The 17,211-nt window shown below is 42.5% G+C and overlaps 1 protein-coding gene across 1 annotated transcript in view; it reads right to left on the minus strand.

The window, feature by feature from the left end:
* Positions 1 to 2,107: 2,107 nt before the first annotated feature.
* GC (GC vitamin D binding protein) overlaps positions 2,108 to 17,211 on the minus strand; it is a 319,641-nt gene continuing 304,537 nt past the window's right edge. Inside the window, exon 13 of the mRNA XM_077276816.1 lies at positions 2,108 to 2,268. The gene's annotated coding sequence lies outside the window, so the exon portion shown is untranslated. The remainder of the gene's footprint in view (positions 2,269 to 17,211) is intronic.

The following is a 17,211-nucleotide window of genomic DNA, read 5'->3' on the forward strand; positions in this document are numbered from 1 at the left end:
GCCACGGAAAAAAACGCAGCATTAGCACAGCATTGTGGAATCCCATTGAATTCAATGGGCTGTGTTGTGTATGCGTTTTTGCAGCGTGACGCAACGTGTGCACATAGCCTTACAGTCAATTTCCTCCTCAAAATCCAGTGCTCCCACTACTTCTATGTCACTACATGTGATCTTGTCAGAATAGGATTTAAGGTGATTTGCTTAAAGGTACCGTCACACTAAACGATATCGCTAGCGATCCGTGACGTTGCAGCGTCCTCGCTAGCGATATCGTTTAGTTTGACACGCAGCAGCGATCAGGATCCTGCTGTGATGTCGCTGGTCGCTGAATAAAGTCCAGAACTTTATTTGGTCGTCCGATCGCCGTGTATCGTTGTGTTTGACACCAAAAGCAACGATACCAGCGATGTTTTACACTGGTAACCAGGGTAAACATCGGGTTACTAAGCGCAGGGCCGCGCTTAGTAACCCGATGTTTACCCTGGTTACCAGCGTAAAAGTAAAAAAAACAAACAGTACATGCTCACCTGCGCGTCTCCGAGCGTCTGCTTCCTGCTCTGACTGAGATCCGGCCCTAAAGTGAAAGTGAAAGCACAGCGGTGACGTCACCGCTGTGCTGTTAGGGCCGGAGCTCAGTCAGTGTCAGGAAGCGGACGCTGGGAGACGCGCAGGTGAGCATGTACTGTTTGTTTTTTTTACTTTTACGTTGGTAACCAGGGTAAACATCGGGTTACTAAGCGCGGCTCTGCGCTTAGCAACCCGATGTTTACCCTGGTTACCCGGGGACCTCGGCATCGTTGGTCGCTGGAGAGCGGTCTGTGTGACAGCTCTCCAGCGACCAAACAGCGACGCTGCAGCGATCGGCATCGTTGTCGCTATCGCTGCAGCGTCGCTTAATGTGACGGTACCTTAAGACAGTGAGCACCACACATCACACAAGGATCTCTCCTTTCTGGCTTTGCTGACCACAATGTTTACAAGTCTGTCTGTCTGTTCTGGATTTCTGATAATAGAGATGTGGAGAAGTAGCATTTTTAGCTTTTGGTGCATTAAAACATTCATAATGCAGCATACAACCAATTGTAGTTTATTTACGGCTGTACAGCTGCACTTCTTCAACCACATGACACCATATATTTACTTGATGTTCCTTTTTTTATTGCTTATCCACCACTTTTTCTCTTCTCCGAATCTGTAACATTTTTCTACATCCAAGCATCAACATTCAACACTGCTTTTTCTTCCCTGTCTTTTACTACTTCTTTAGTTGTTTAGGATACCATTCATACAGGGCCCTGTAGGTTTGGATTTTTTTCCCTTAATAATAAAGACCTTCATTTAAAAACTGCATTTTGCGTTTACTTATGTTATCTTTTGCCTAATATTTAAATTTGTTTGGTGATGTGAAACATTTAAGAGTGACAAATGTATAAAAGAATAGGAAATCATGAAGGGGCAAACACTTTTTCACACAACTGTACAATGTAGAATTAGGCAGATGTACCTTTATCTTTCATCTTACACACTCAGTATTGGGTCAGTAATTGTTTTCATATTTCCTGTTTTCTAATAAAACTTAGTTTGCCTATGCTATTAGAGGGCAAGATTTCTACTTTGCGCTTATCTACCTGACATGGATTTACCACCTCTACAGCGTAAATGGCTTCTTTCACTGAAAATATCTTTGCATAAAATTCTAAAGCTATAATCTAAAATGCAGGTCAGATCTTAATGGAATGATTACATCAAGCAGAAAGTTGGAGATTTTTTTCATCAGCTCTTTTATTGGAGATTTATTAAGGTAGATGTGCTCACTTATGTCTATACTCTGTTGCCTGCAGCTTTGTTCAGGTCCATTTGCTTTGAAGACTATGGAGGCTTTCTCCCTAATTATAAATCCAAGAGGAGTAAGAAAAAGGACAGCTCTCTACTTTTGGTCAAAGTGATAAATAACGATGTCAGATAATACTATTCCCAGGGCTACCAATGATTGAAAGATAGCAATTATTATTGTAAACGAGAGGGGTTTTCTGCAAAGAAAGATGTATTTTTCATCCATCAAAACTTCCTACTGCATAGAACTAATGAAGCCAAATGAACTCAGAAGGAACTGAACACATTTTATTTGGAATTAGTTATATAATAAATTGTGCAGCAACAACATTTCTGAGAGGAGCACTGATGTATTATCCATCATGGCTCTATTACTCCTGCTCCCAAAGCTCTTCTTGTTTCTCCAATCTTTAAAACTGACCGCAAACCACGTTCCTAAAATATAGAAAAAAATGAATTTTTAAGGATTCCTAAATTTAAATATAACTCAATAGTCTGGCTAATGAAAGAAACAACAGTGTTATCTGTTCAGTACCCGTAATGACTGTAATGAGGATGAATAGATAGAAAAGGAAAAAAAAGTATACAAAAGCATATGCAATTTTTACATACATACAATTTTAGAAAGCATACTTGGCAGCATTTTGTTTCACACCTGCTTAAAAAGTTTAAACAGTACTGTATATATGCATATAAGGACTGCTCAGTTATTACATTTATGGTATATTGCGAATATATATATATATATATATATATATATATATATATATATATATATATATATATACATGTATACATACATAAACACAGTGATCAACCAGAATTAATGAGAAGTAACATTTTGATCAATATCTCACTGAACACAATTTCCCAAATTTTGAGAAAACTGAGTTTCATTAAACATTTTTTAACCCATGAAAGTAAGGTGAGTAATATATCTTTAATTGCAAAACCTTCAGTTTTACTCTAATTGGATGATGTAAGCATAAATACACACCCCCTCAAAAACTACTATTTTGCATGATCTCCATGATCCATGATCTTTTTCCATTCTTTAAGAATGCCCTCTTTCAGAGACTCGTGCTGGAGGTAGAGTGATGCTCAAGAGTATCGCAGTACTGCGCAGCATTAGGCAGCACAGAGGTATAGCTAGTTGGGCGCAGTGTGGGTATGTTGGCTGCCTTGGGTATACTCACATTTAGGGGCCCAAGTGCTAGCAAATCAGTGAGCTGGTGAATTCTCAGAGCGGTACTTCTTCCTTGTCAAGCAGCACTGTCAACCCTTACCCTGCGAGCAGCGTGCACTCAATACTTCTTTATAATTACTGTTATCTCCATCGCTGAGTTCCTATGCATTTGCAGTAACCAAGATAACATGGATCAGACTTAGGAAGTGTTATTTTGAGGGCTATGCTCATGAGGGAAAACATATATTATCGATACATAACTTAGAATGATTTATTGGGGCAGCACTTCCCCTCATGTGTCAGCACTACAGCTACAACAAATAACCAATGCAGTGCAACAGTTCCAGTATAATTGAAATAGTAAACTGTAAGTTTTATTTCCTGCTGCATCAACCTTATGCACATCAGCAAACTCACCTTCTGAACGGCCAAGTTCAGCCATACCTGCACTATGTCCTTCCTCCAACAGATACCCTGTACTGCAATCACCGGTATTTCTGGCTCAGTAGATTAGAACAGTGACAGGAAGTGGACAAGCTTAGTATAAGCGTGCTGTCATGACCAGTCTCCAGTGTACTGTGACAGAGGGAATTAAGTAATTAAGTAGGCTGGTGGCTTTTATCTCTCTGCATGCTCCACTCCATCCTATTTTTCTATCGTGTGGCTTCTGGCCCTGCCACTGCACAGCCATACCAGCCACACATTTCCTAGCTGACCACTGTTTTATAACTATAGTGTGCTGCTGCTGGGAAGCGTACTGCCTTGATGGTGCACAAAAAGGAAACAGCTCCAAAAATAAGGCAAATTTTTTGAAAGGCTTGTTCATAAGCCATTGTTTCCTCACCTGTTCCCTAAAAAAAATTGGATTATTAAATAAAAATCCCCAGTAGTTGTTTAATCATGTTAAGAATAGCAAACCTGTTGTGTATCCCAAAAAAGAATAGTTTTGTTCAGAAGCCAATTCTTTTTCACTTTTAACCCTTTAACCCCTTCATGACCTTGGGATTTTCCGTTTTTCCATGTTCGTTTTTCACTCCCCTCTTTCCCAGAGCCATAACTATTTTATTTTTCGGTCAATACGGCCATTTGAGGGCTTATTTTTTGCGAAACAAGTTGTACTTTTGAACGACACCATTGGTTTTACCATGTCATGTACTAGAAAACGGGAAAAAAATTCCAAGTGCGGTGAAATTGCAAAAAAAGTGCAATCCCACACTTTTGTTTGGCTTTTTTGCTAGATTCACTAAATGCTAAAACTGACCTACCATTATGATTCTTCAGGTCATTACGAGTTCATAGACACCAAACATGTCAAGGTTCTCTTTTACCTAAGTGGTGAAAAAAAATTCCAAACTTTGCTTAAAAAAACAAAAAATTGCGCCATTTTCTGATACCCGTAGAGCCTCCATTTTTTGTGATCTGGGGTCGGTTGAAGGCTTATTTTTTGCGTTCCAAGCTGATGTTTTTATTGACACCACATCTGTGCAGATACGTTCTTTTGATCGCCTGTTATTGCATTTTAATGCAATGTCGCGGCGACCAAAAAAAGGTAATTCTGGAGTTCCAAATTTTTTTCTCACAACGCTGTTTAGCGATCAGGTTAATGCTTTTTTTATTTGATAGATCGGGCGATTCTGAACGCGGCAACACCAAATATGTGTAGGTTTGATTTTTTTTTTATTGTTTTATTTTGAATGGAGCGAAAGGAGGGTGATTTCAACTTTTATATATTTTTTAATTTTTTTCACATTTTTTTTACTTTTGCCATGCTTCAATAGCCTCCATGGGAGGCTAGAAGCTGGCACAACTGGATCGGCTCAGCTACATAGCAGCGATCATCAGATCGCTGCTATGTAGCTGAATTGCAGGCTTGCTATGAGTGCCGACCACAGGGTGGCGCTCACAGCAAACCGGCATCAGTAACCATAGAGGTCTCAAGGACCTCTATGGTTACTATGCAGAAGCATCGCTGATCCCCGATCATGTGACGGGGGTTGGCGATGCGCTCATTTCCGGCCCGATGGCCTGGAAGCGCCGGTTAAATGCCGCTGTCAGCGTTTGACAGCAGCATTTAACTAGTTAATAGCGGTGGGTGAATCTCGATTTCACCCGCCGCTATTGCGGGCACATGTCAGCTGTTCAAAACAGCTGACATGTCCCGACTTTGATGCGGGCTCACCGCTGGAGCCCGCATTAAAGCGGGGATTCTGACCTCGGACGTACTATCCCGTCTGAGGTCAGAAAGGGGTTAATGACCAAGCCAATTTTGATCTTAATGACCAAGCCAATTTTTACAATTCCGACCACTGTCGGTTTAAGAAGTTTTAGCTCTGGAACACTTCAACATATCCCAGTGATTCTTAACATGTTTTTTTCATGACATATTGTATGTCCTGTTAGTGGTAAAATTTCTTCAAAATGACTTGCGCTTATTTATGAAAAAAATGAAAATTTGTCAACAAATTTGAAAATTTAGCAATTTTCAAACTTTTAGTTTTTCTACCATTAAATCAGAGAAATATGTCACACAAAATAGTTAATAAATAACATATCACACAGGTGAAATTTACATCAGCACAATTTTGGAACTTTTTTTTTGTTAGGACGTTATAAAGGTTAAAAGTTGACCAGTGATTTCTCATTTTTCCAACAATATTTAAATTGGCTGGAATAAATGGCGGGTGCCATGTCGCGTTTGGAGGCACCCTGATGTACTTAAACAGTGGAAACCTCCCAGTTCTAACTCCAACCCTAACAGCCCTAACTCCAACCCTAGCCCCAACACAACCCTAACCCCACCACCACCCTAACAACAACACAACCCTAACCCTTACTCCAACACCAACATATCCCAACACAACCCTAACCCCAACACCACCTTAACAACAACACCACAACTGTAACCCTAGCTCAACCCTAATCCTAGCTCTAACCCTAACCTTAGCTGTAACCCCCATCCCTAACCCTAGCTCTAACCCCAAACCTAACCCTAGCCCTACCCTAGCCCCAACCCTAATCCTAGATCTAAGCCTAACCCTAGCCCCAACCCTAACTGCAAAGAATGGAGAAAATACTTTTTTAAAATTTTATTATTTTTACCTAACTAAGGCAGTGACAAAGGGGGGGTTGATTTACTTTTTTTTTTATTTTGATCACTGTGATAGGATCTATCACAATGATCAAAATGAACCAATAGGAAAAATCTATTGTTGCCAGGTGCCGGCCAGCAGATCTCGACGGGCGCACTGCGCATGTTTCCGCCATTTTCTACCAAGAAAATTACACTGAGTGCTGGGGGAAGGAGCTGGAAGGTCCAGGGATGCTGGAGGTACCAGGGGGGATCTCAGGTGACCCCATTTATCTCTGCTCTGGTATGCTAGATCATACCAGAGGAGAGAGAAATGAATGGAAAATCTTTTTTTTTGCGATCGCCATTATTTGGAAAATAACAGCGATATCAAGACTCGGGAAGGTAAAATCCGACCAGAATCATGTTCTCTGGAGTCTTAGCTATTCTCGGTAGCTGAGACCCCGGAGAATTTCCGATGCTGGTGGGCGCTGTACACTTATTTCTCAGCGCCTTTTAAAAGTGGCGATGAGGAATAAGTACCCTTAACTGCTGCCGTTAAAAGGCGTATCGACAGTCGTTAAGGGGTTAAAACAGCTCACTTGTTCCTTCTCTTTAAATAAAGGTACCTTTTTTTTTACAGCTATTGAAGAGCTATTACTTCTTTATTATGTAAAGCAAAAAATCTCTTAATGCTACCTAAATATGAAGAATTTTTACAACATACTATGTGGAAAAACCATTGTTTTTTCTGTGTATAATCATTAACAAGGCAGGCTTCTGCCCCCCAAATAGATAATTTTTGGAATCATTTTACAGTTTAAGTAGCCTAAAAAGTCTGAAGGTGCAATGCTGTTAAATAGGATATTGGTTGCTATCAGTTACTAATCTTGAATGAGGAAGAGTTAGAGGGCACCACTAAGTAATGTATTCGGGGTTCTCCATGAGCATGTAAGAAATACCAGGAAGAGATAGCCGGCCGGCAAGAGAGCAGACAGAAATCACATGGTAGCAACGATCTTATCAGTGTCCGTCTGTCGTCAATAGTCAATAAAGTCAGTTGAAAGTCTAATTGTGCAAGCGCAGAGAGGTTCAGTATGCTTTATACAGTGTGATAGCTATAAAATATTCTCGTGGTTCTGTGTTATCTTACTTTAATACATTATTTATTTCTTCATTATTATTTTTTCATTTTCATTATTAATATTTTTATATTTATATTTTATTTTTTTTCATTAATTTTATGATTTATGTACTGTATATAAATATGTATATTAATTTTTCAACATTTTTTCACTTTTTTTTTTTTGTTTCATTTTTTCGTTTTATTTAATTTAATTTGTGTCTCCACATACTTTTTACCCTTCTTAATTAATTTAATCAATTTAATTTTGCTTTGGTCTTTTTGTGCTATGTATCGGAATCATTGCCGATGCATACTAGCCCCATAGTTGTCATTTTTTTATATATATATATATATATATATATATGCGCAATTTCTGTGCCACCTTTCTATGTTTAGTTCATATATCATTCAGTCTATCTATATCAATGAATAATCGCAATATAATCGCTCAGGCTCACCCTATTTATGTTGATAAACTTGCAGATATACTGCGCATGCGCAAACAAATTCATTATGTGTCTGCATTTTACTTTCTGCCTGATCCTGGTGTTGCTAGGTGACGGTGCACGCGCTTTTGTGGCTTTATTTTGGGCCTGTGCCGCTAGACTCAATTCACAACACTACCGCACATGCGCGATGCGGCACTCTCTCCACATGCGCGATTAGACTTTCAACTGACATTATTGACTATTGACGACAGACTGACACTGACAAGATGGCTGCTACTATGTGCTTTCTGTCTGCTCTCTTGCCGGTCGGCTTTCTCTTCCAGGTGATTAACTTACTAATTGATATCTTTGTATATATATATATATATATATATATATATATATATATATATATATATCACAATTTTGGGACACAGCATGTTACTTTCCCTGAAGAACCTGCTTCTAGTTTGGCGATACGCGTGGGTTTCTATCCCCCACTCTCTCCCCTCTTTGCTACCATGGCTCCATCCAGGACTTTAGGATTCCCACATCTTTTGGTCTGAGTATTTTGATTTCCATCCCTTTTTCTTTTTCATTTATTATTAGAAAAAGGACCTTTAACTCTCCTTTTCCATTCCTGATATGGTACAGTGAGCAAGCATGGTTGTTATATGCTCTTTTGACCATGCTATCGATATTTCTAGCAAAATATTGCAATCCTTTTTCTTTGTGAGCCGCATTATATCTTTTTGCTATCTTTTTGTTTGTGGGTTGTCATTGCCTCTATATTAAGGCATGACCAGTACATGCATTCATGTTGTTTTTAAATGTTTTTAACTCTGTTGTTGCTGTGTTCTGTTCAAATTGTGTATTTTTTGGATAATAAAATTTATGCCTTTTACTAGTTACGGGGATTCCCAATTTGTGGGCATGTTCTCTTTCTATTTCTTACAACAGTTACTATTCTTATTCCATTAGCCAGATAGGTTGAAATCACTTGGAGAATATTAAAGCTGTGTTTGCATTAAATAGAACCTGTGACCACAAAAATACAGTCCAATTTGCAGACACTATGTTATAGAGCAGGTGGAGCTGATGAGATTGATGTATAGTTTTCTGAGAAAAGATTCAGTATGACTTGTTTTAATCCTTTAATCCTCTGCTCTTTCTAGGATTTTAGGTCCAGTGGGCAGTCCTATCAGTGACTGACAGCCACCTCTTTAGGCACACTTATACAAACTCTGAAAGGACCACCCGCTGGATGAAAAATCCCAGAAAAAGTGGATGCTATAAACTATGAAAACAGGTTATATTAAATCTTTTCTCACAAAACTATAAATCAATCTGCCTAGCTCGCCCTGCTCTATTAACACAAGGTTTACAGATTCGACTATAATTTCGAAAGGGGTTCAATTCAGTCCTCAGGGACCTCTGAGTGTTATTCAAGTCTTTTGCAGGTAATTACAAGTTTTGCAGTATTGAATTTGTGGTAAGTCTTATTTTTGGGAGAATTCTGCCAAGTTGATAAATTCAAATTTCACATGATCTCCTCATCTCTAGCCTCCAAATGTTTATCCATTAATATGCGGAGGGGGCCATATGAAACATATAATGAATTGTTATTGCCAAAACTTTAAAATGGCTTTAAACCACTTTGTTCTGTTTATTAAAAGACCCATTATAGTCTGAAAAACTATTAAAAGATCTCTGTCAGAAAAGTAAGCAAGGAGATCGGTGAGGGTCCTGGTCAGCAGAACTGGATAGCAGCATGAGATTGGAAAGTAAGTATACAAAATAAAATGAAATTTAAAAAAAGTAATTCCTATTTTCACTATTAGACTATTATTAGGATATAAGGCTACTTTCACACATTCGTCGGTACGGGGCCGTCGCAAACTGTCGGCCCGACGTACCGACGGACATGGTGCTAAATTTAGCACAACGTGGGCAATGGATGCAGTTTTACAACGCATCCGCTGCCCATTGTGATGAGCGGGGAGGAGAGGGCGGAGTTCCGGCCGCGCATGCGCGGTTGGAAATGGCGGATCCGACGGCCAAAAAATGTTACATTGAACTTTTTTGTCACGACGGACCGCTAAAACACGACGCATCCGTTGCACGACGGATGCGACGTGTGGCCATCCGTCGCAATCCGTCATCCATTAAAGTGTATGGCAAAAAAACGGATCCTGCGGGCACATTTGCAGGATCCGTTTTTTTGCCATAACGACGGATTGCGACGGAGGCAAAAAGACGGAAGTGTGAAAGTAGCCTAAGTGTCACCAATTTGTGGGTTTCAATGTGATCACACACACATTCTTTACATTACAATGTAGCATTGCGATCTTCAACTGTGTAATGACGGTCATAACCATAGTCTACATGTAGCCCTAGCCTGAATCTGAATACTTGCTTTATTTGCAGCTGCAACTTTTTTTTAATTATTAAAGGATCAAAAGCATTTCTAAATTAATCATCGTCTTAATTATACTGACCAGCAGAATAAGCCACTATAATTAGGATATTCTCCTGTAGTTATAAATCAGATGTGTTGCCATGATTTGGAGAATATTTAGAGGTTTTAATGATATTGTGAGCGGCATGTGGTCCCTGGACGCAGGCTGTGAACTCATGTCCTAGAATGACAGGCTTGTATTTCTGTTACCTCCAACTAATTGTCTCCTAATTCAAACCATGCAGATTTTAAAATTGATGTGTAGGACTACAGTTAATAAGAGATTACAAACTTAGGTCCCCTTCACATGTCCACTTAAAAATACATACACATGAGATGGTCTGATTTCATTATCCATGTGGTTTTCTGTTGGCCATCCAAGTTGTGCCTTGCGTGTGTAGAGATGAGCAAGCACTAAAATGCTCGGATGCAAGTTATCCAAATCAAGCAATTTCTAATGCTTGAGTGCTTGTTTTGAGTAATGAGTATAGTCGAAGTCAATAGGAAATCAAAGTATTTTTCCGGCAGACTGTACAAGGAGGTCGGGGGGCAATGAAAATGTTGAATGGATAGAAAAAGTCAGTTTAAAGTACAGTTAGAAATTAATATGTGCATATACACTTTATGTATTGTGTGCTAACCATAGGCAGAACTGGCTTCTTGGCTTTTTTATTTCATATTGGTTTGTGGCTGACCCCCACTTTTGCCGTGCGCGCTTGGTTATGCATGACATTTTATCTGTCTTTATCATGATTGATCTAGGCTGTTGTACACACTTGCAGCAGCCCTCCCCGCCCCAATAGGCTCTACTTGATTATGCATCTGTGAATAAAAATAGGGAGATTTAAATTGCCTCTAAGCGGATCTACGTCAGTTCTGTTTGTCATATATCTGCCAGCCACGTTCTGCCACTTACATTGTGTAGTCTAATACACAGGGCCTTTTTTTGCTGCAGTCTCCCCCCCAAAAAAGGGAGATTTAAATTGCCACTAAGTGGATCTACATCAGTTCTGTTTGTCGTATATCTGCCAGCCACGTTCTGCACGTTTGTGGCTGACCCCCACTTTTGCCGTGCGCGCTTGGTTATGCATGCCATTTTATCTGTCTTTATCAGGATTGATCTAGGCTGTTGTACACACTTGCAGCAGCCCTCCCCGCCCCAATAGGCTCTACTTGATTATGCATCTGTGTCTGGGCCTGTCTCACCTTTCATCCATGGTTGCTGGTTTGGCAGTGTGGAGGTCAGATCTGAAATGTTCGGATGTCTTGCCCGGACCTGGTCGGCCTTTATCTGCTTGCCCTTTTGGTGCCATGGGAGTGTTTCAGAAATGCTTCAGGTACGTTTGCATTTAATATAGTCTTACTTTTAATACATTTAGGAGGCCGTAATGGCACAGTGTATATAAAAACGTAGAGTAGGACTGCCCCATCTGAGAATGCCGTGACATGTCGGGGTAGCTCAAAGAATTAATCAATTGTTTGCTAAATGTCTTAGTTTAAAGTACAATTAGAAATTAATATGTATTGTGTGCTAACCATAGGCAGTGCTGACTTCTTGGCTTTTTTATTTGCTATGGATAGTTTTACACTTAACTGCTGGACAGGGCCGGCGTTAGGGGCTGGCAGACTAGGCAGCTACCGAGGGCCTCCACTCCCACAGGGGCCCCCAGCCAGTGATGTGGTGCTAATAGCGGCACACCACATGGCCACTATGGACCCGTAAATAATGGGGGCCTGTCCGGCACCAGCATGGCCCTCCATGCCCTGCATTCATCTGTATCGGCATGATAGATGCCAATACAGTTGAAAGCAATAAGGAGGTCGGTGATCTTTGTGCCAAAGTCGCGTTTCGTATGACGCTTTCAGCGCCATTTTTCAGCTAATGAAGGAGGACGCAGAGTGTGGGCAGCGTGATGACATAGGTCTCGGTCCCCACCATCTTAGAGAAGGGCATGACAGTGATTGGCTTGCTTTCTGCGGCGTCACAGGGGCTATAAAAGGGCCTGCACGCTGACCGCCATCTTATTTCTGCCGATCTCAGCATAGGGTGAGGTTGCTGCAGCTTCATCAGAAGCAGGGATATCGTTAGGGAGGGAAGATTAACCCCCAAACCGCTTGTGCTGTAGCGATTTCTACTGTCTAACACCACCTTTTCTTTGCAGGGACAGTGGAGGCTAGATTTTTGTGCATCAGCTCTGTAGCTTATAAGGCTCCCTGATAGCTGCGTTGCTGTTTGTACGCCGCTGTGCAAACCAACTGCTTTTTTAAAAGCAAAAATCCTGTTGCTCCTTTCTGCACAGTTATCTTGTTTATTTGTCCAAACTTTTGTGTGCAGCAGTCCTTTTTATTGCTGGCTGCCATACTTGTCCAGACATCATTGTAGGGAGATTGAAATTGTAGTTCAGTCCTTGTATTTTTTGATATATCTTCCAGCCACGTTCTGCCACTTACATTGTATAGTCTAATACACAGGGCTTGTTTTTTGCTGCAGTCTCCCCCCCAAAAAAGGGAGATTTAAATTGCCACTAAGTGGATCTACGTCAGTTCTGTTTGTCGTATATCTGCCAGCCACGTTCTGCCTTTTACATTGTGTAGTGTAATACATAGGGCCTGTTTTTTGCTGCAGTCTCCCCCCCAAAAATGGGAGATTTAAATTGCCACTAAGTGGATCTACGTCAGTTCTGTTTGTCGTACATCTGCCAGCCACGTTCTGCCACTTACATTGTATAGTCTAATACACAGGGCCTTTTTTTTGCTGCAGTCTCCCCCCCAAAAAAGGGAGATTTAAATTGCCACTAAGTGGATCTACATCAGTTCTGTTTGTCATATATCTGCCAGCCACGTTCTGCCTTTTACTTTTTGTAGTGTAATACATAGGGCCAGTTTTTTGCTGCAGTCTCCCCCCCAAAAAAGGGAGATTTAAATTGTCACTAAGCGGATCTACGTCAGTTCTGTTTGTCGTATATCTGCCAGCCACGTTCTGCTACTTTCATTGAATAGTCTAATACACATGGCCTTTTTTTTTGCTGCAGTCTCCCCCCAAAAAAACAAAGATTTAAATTGCCGCTAAGTGGATCTACATCAGTTCTGTTTGTCGTATATCTGCCAGCCACGTTCTGCCACTTACATTGTATAGTCTAATACACAGGGCCTGTTTTTTGCTGCAGTCTCCCCTCCAAAAAAGGGAGATTTAAATTGCCACTAAGTGGATCTACGTCAGTTCTGTTTGTCGTATACCTGCAAGCCACGTTCTGCCTTTTACATTGTGTAGTCTAATACACCGGGCCTGTTTTTTGCTGAAGTCTCCCCCCCAAAAAAGGGAGATTTAAATTCTTAACAAGTTTATATACACCTTCTACCTTGTTTTACAGTACCATATAACTGTTGTTAGTTTGGTTACATTTTCCAAAATATTAGGAAGTCTGGTGGAAGAGGCCGTGGGCGGTCATTGCCAGCTGGTAATGATGGTGGTGGTGGTGGAGCATCTGGTGGTAGTGGGAAAAGCAAAATAGCACCTAAGGCTTGAGTTGTTGAGCCAGCGTCATCGTCTGGCTACACAAGGCCTCGAAGGCTCCCTTGTCTGGGAGTAGGAAAACCGCTTTTAAAGCCGGAGCAGCAGGAAAAAGTTTTGGCTTTCATTGCTGACTCAGCCTCTAGCTCTTTCGCCTCCTCTTCAGAAAGTTCGAAATATAAAAGCAGCGAGTCGTCAGTGGATGCTCCCGGTCAGGAACAAGTCACTTCCTTGTGTCCTTCACCCAAAGCAAAAGTGAAGGATGCGGCAGGCGACACTACAGTTTACTCCATGGAGCTCTTTACACATACCGTGCCAGGGTTAGAAAGGAAAGTAGTTAACAGCCCATTACAAGATGAATCGGACATGGAGTGCACAGATGCAGAGGCACAGCTAGATTATTATGCTGTTCCATTGACTCAGATCACTACATTGCCCTTGCAGTGTACTGAGCCAGAATCTGACCCTGATGAGACTATGGTGCCCCATCCAGAACGCTATAGCACCTTACGCGGTGACACAGAGGAAGGTGCACATGACATTGAAGAGGAGGTGATAGATGACCCAGTTGTTGACCCAGATTGGCAGCCATTGGGGGAACAGGGTGCCGCTGGCAGTAGCTCTGAAGCGGAGGAGGATGATCCGCAGCAGGCATCTACATCACAACAGCTTTCATCTGGCAGGCCCGTATCAGGCCAAAAATGTTTGACAAAACCAAAAACAGTTTTAGGACAGCGTGGCCATCCGGGGAAAGTAGCACAGCGTGCAATGCCTGAAAAGGTATTTGATAGTAGGAAGAATGCAGTGTGGGAATTTTTTAACCAAGATCCGAATGATCAGTACAAAGTTATCTGTAAGAAATGCTCAAAGACCTGTAGCAGAGGGAAGAATCTCCAAAATTTAAATACAACGTGCATGCGTAGACATTTAACCAGCATGCACTTGCAAGCCTGGACTACCTACCAAACATCCCGTACCATTGGTGCACCCGCTCAGAATGAAGGTAGTCAGCAATGCTACATTGCTTCCCTCACTGTAAACCCACCGCTTAGGACACCACCAGCAACAAATGTGGAGGTATCGTCGCAAGGCCAAAGCAGTCAGGGAATCACAAGGTTCTTGGTAGGAAACACTGTATGTAGGCCAACATCAAGAATACCATCACCAACCCTCTCTCAATCTGCCATGTCCACCACCACCCCCGCTACTTCCACCATATGCAGTTCTCCAGTCCAGCTCACCCTACAAGAGACTCTCATTAGGAAAAGGAAGTACTCATCCTTTCATCCACGTACACAGGGTTTGAACGCCCACATTGCTAGACTAATCTCGTTAGAGATGATGCCCTACCGGTTGGTTGAAAGTGAAGCTTTCAAAGCCCTGATGGCCTATGCGGTACCACGCTATGACCTACCCAGTTGACACTTCTTTGCGAGAAAAGCCATCCCAGCCCTCCACCAGCATGTCAAAGACCGCATTGTCCATGCACTCAGGCAATCAGTCAGTAGAAAGGTGCACCTCACAACAGATGCATGGACCAGTAGGCATGGCCAGGGACATTACGTGTCCATCACGGCGCACTGGGTTAATGTGGTGGATGCAGGGTCCACAGGGGACAGCCATAGTGGGACAGTTCTGCCTAGCCCACGGTCTAGGAAAGAGTTGGCAGTAGTCGTTCGATACCCCTCCTCCTCCTCCTCCTCCAGAAGCGAAAGCTCGTCCACAGAGCGCAGTCGCCCTACCACTCCATCCACAGCTGCCAGTGTTGCACACGAGGTGTCCCATAATGGAACAGCTAGTGGTAAGTGTCAGCAGGCTGTGTTGGAAATTAAGTGGGCGACAACAGACACACTGCCGAGTACTTGCAGCAAGAAACTCAGTCATGGCTGGGCACTGTACATCTTGAGGCAGGCAAGGTAGTCAGTGATAACAGAAGGAATTTTATGGCTGCCATAGCCCTTTCAGAACTTAAACACATACCTTGCCTGGCTCACACCTTGAACCTGGTGGTGCAGTGCTTCCTGAAAAATGATCCGGGGTTACCAGGCCTGCTCCTGAAGGTGCAAAGACTTTGCTCGCACATCCGCCGGTCGCCCGTACACTCCAGCCGTATGCTGAACCATCAGCGATCGCTGAAGCTTCCCCAGCACCGCCTAATAATCGACGTTGCAACAAGGTGGAACTCCACACTGCACATGCTTCAGAGGCTGTGCGAACAGAGGCGTGCTGTAATGTATTTGTGGGAGGATACACATACACGGGCAGGCAGTTGGATGGCAGACATGGAGTTGTCTGGTGTGCAGTGGTCGAAGCTACAAGACCTCTGTCAAGTCCTTCAGTGTTTTGAGGAATGCACACGGCTGGTAAGTGCAGACGACGCCATCATAATCATGAGCATCCAACTAATGCGTCTGCTGATGCAAAGTTTGACGCACATTAAGGAGCAGGCGTCTGCGGCCAAGGAGGAGGGAAGCCTTGATACCAGTCAGCCATTGTCTGCTCAGGGAACTCTCCTGGACGAGGTGGCGGACGAAGAGGAGGAGGAGGATGATGGGGATGAATATTTATGGGAGGAGGATGCTTCTCAGGGGGCAATAGAAACTGGTGGCATTGCAAGGTCAGGTACAGGGTTTTTGCGGGAGACAACTAATGTTGATTTGCAAGAAAGTGCTCCTCAACCCAGCACAAGCAGTGAATTGACACCTGGAACATTGGCCCACATGGCTGATTATGCCTTGCGTATCCTAAAAAGGGACCCCCGCATTATAAAAATGATGACCGATGACGATTACTGGTTGGCCTGCGTCCTGGATCCACGATATAAAGGGATTTTACAAAATATCATGCCACATGAGAACCTTGAGCAAATATTGGCTACCAAACAAGCAACTCTTGTAGACTGTTTGGTTCAGGCATTCCCAGCACACAGCGGCGGTAATGGTTCTTACACGAGCTGTAGGGGGCAACATGGCAGAGGTGTTAGAGGTGCACAAATCAGAAGTGGGGTTGGACAGAGGGGTTTTATGACCAGGTTGTGGAGTGATTTTGCAATGACCGCAGACACGACAGGTACTGCTGCATCGATTCAAAGTGACAGGAGACAGCATTTGTCCAGTATGGTTACAAACTATTTTTCCTCCCTTATCGATGTTCTCCCTCACACGTCATTCCCCTTTGATTACTGGGCATCTAAATTAGAAACCTGGCCTGAATTGGCAGAATATGCATTACAGGAGCTCGCTTGCCCAGCTGCTAGTGTGCTTTCAGAAAGAGTCTTCAGTGCTGCTGGTTCAATAATGACCGAAAAAAGGACTCGTCTGGCTACCCAGAATGTTGATGATCTAACCTTCATTAAAATGAACCAATCATGGATTTCAAATTATTTTGCCCCACCTTCCCCTGCTGACACGTAGCTGGCCTGAAAAATGTCTTGCTTTTGGCCTCCTGTTACTGACTGCTCCAATTCCTCCATTTGCAGCTGCTGAATGTCCACCATAGGCCATTTTTTACCTCCCTAAATGGGCTGACTCCCCCCACAGGGCCGTGGTCACCACCTAGCGCAAGCACCCGTGCGAGTGCCGTTTGCCTGGACAGGTGGGTGT

This window comes from Ranitomeya variabilis, chromosome 1 (genome assembly GCF_051348905.1).
Source record: "Ranitomeya variabilis isolate aRanVar5 chromosome 1, aRanVar5.hap1, whole genome shotgun sequence".
Classification (NCBI taxonomy): Eukaryota; Metazoa; Chordata; class Amphibia; order Anura; family Dendrobatidae; genus Ranitomeya; species Ranitomeya variabilis.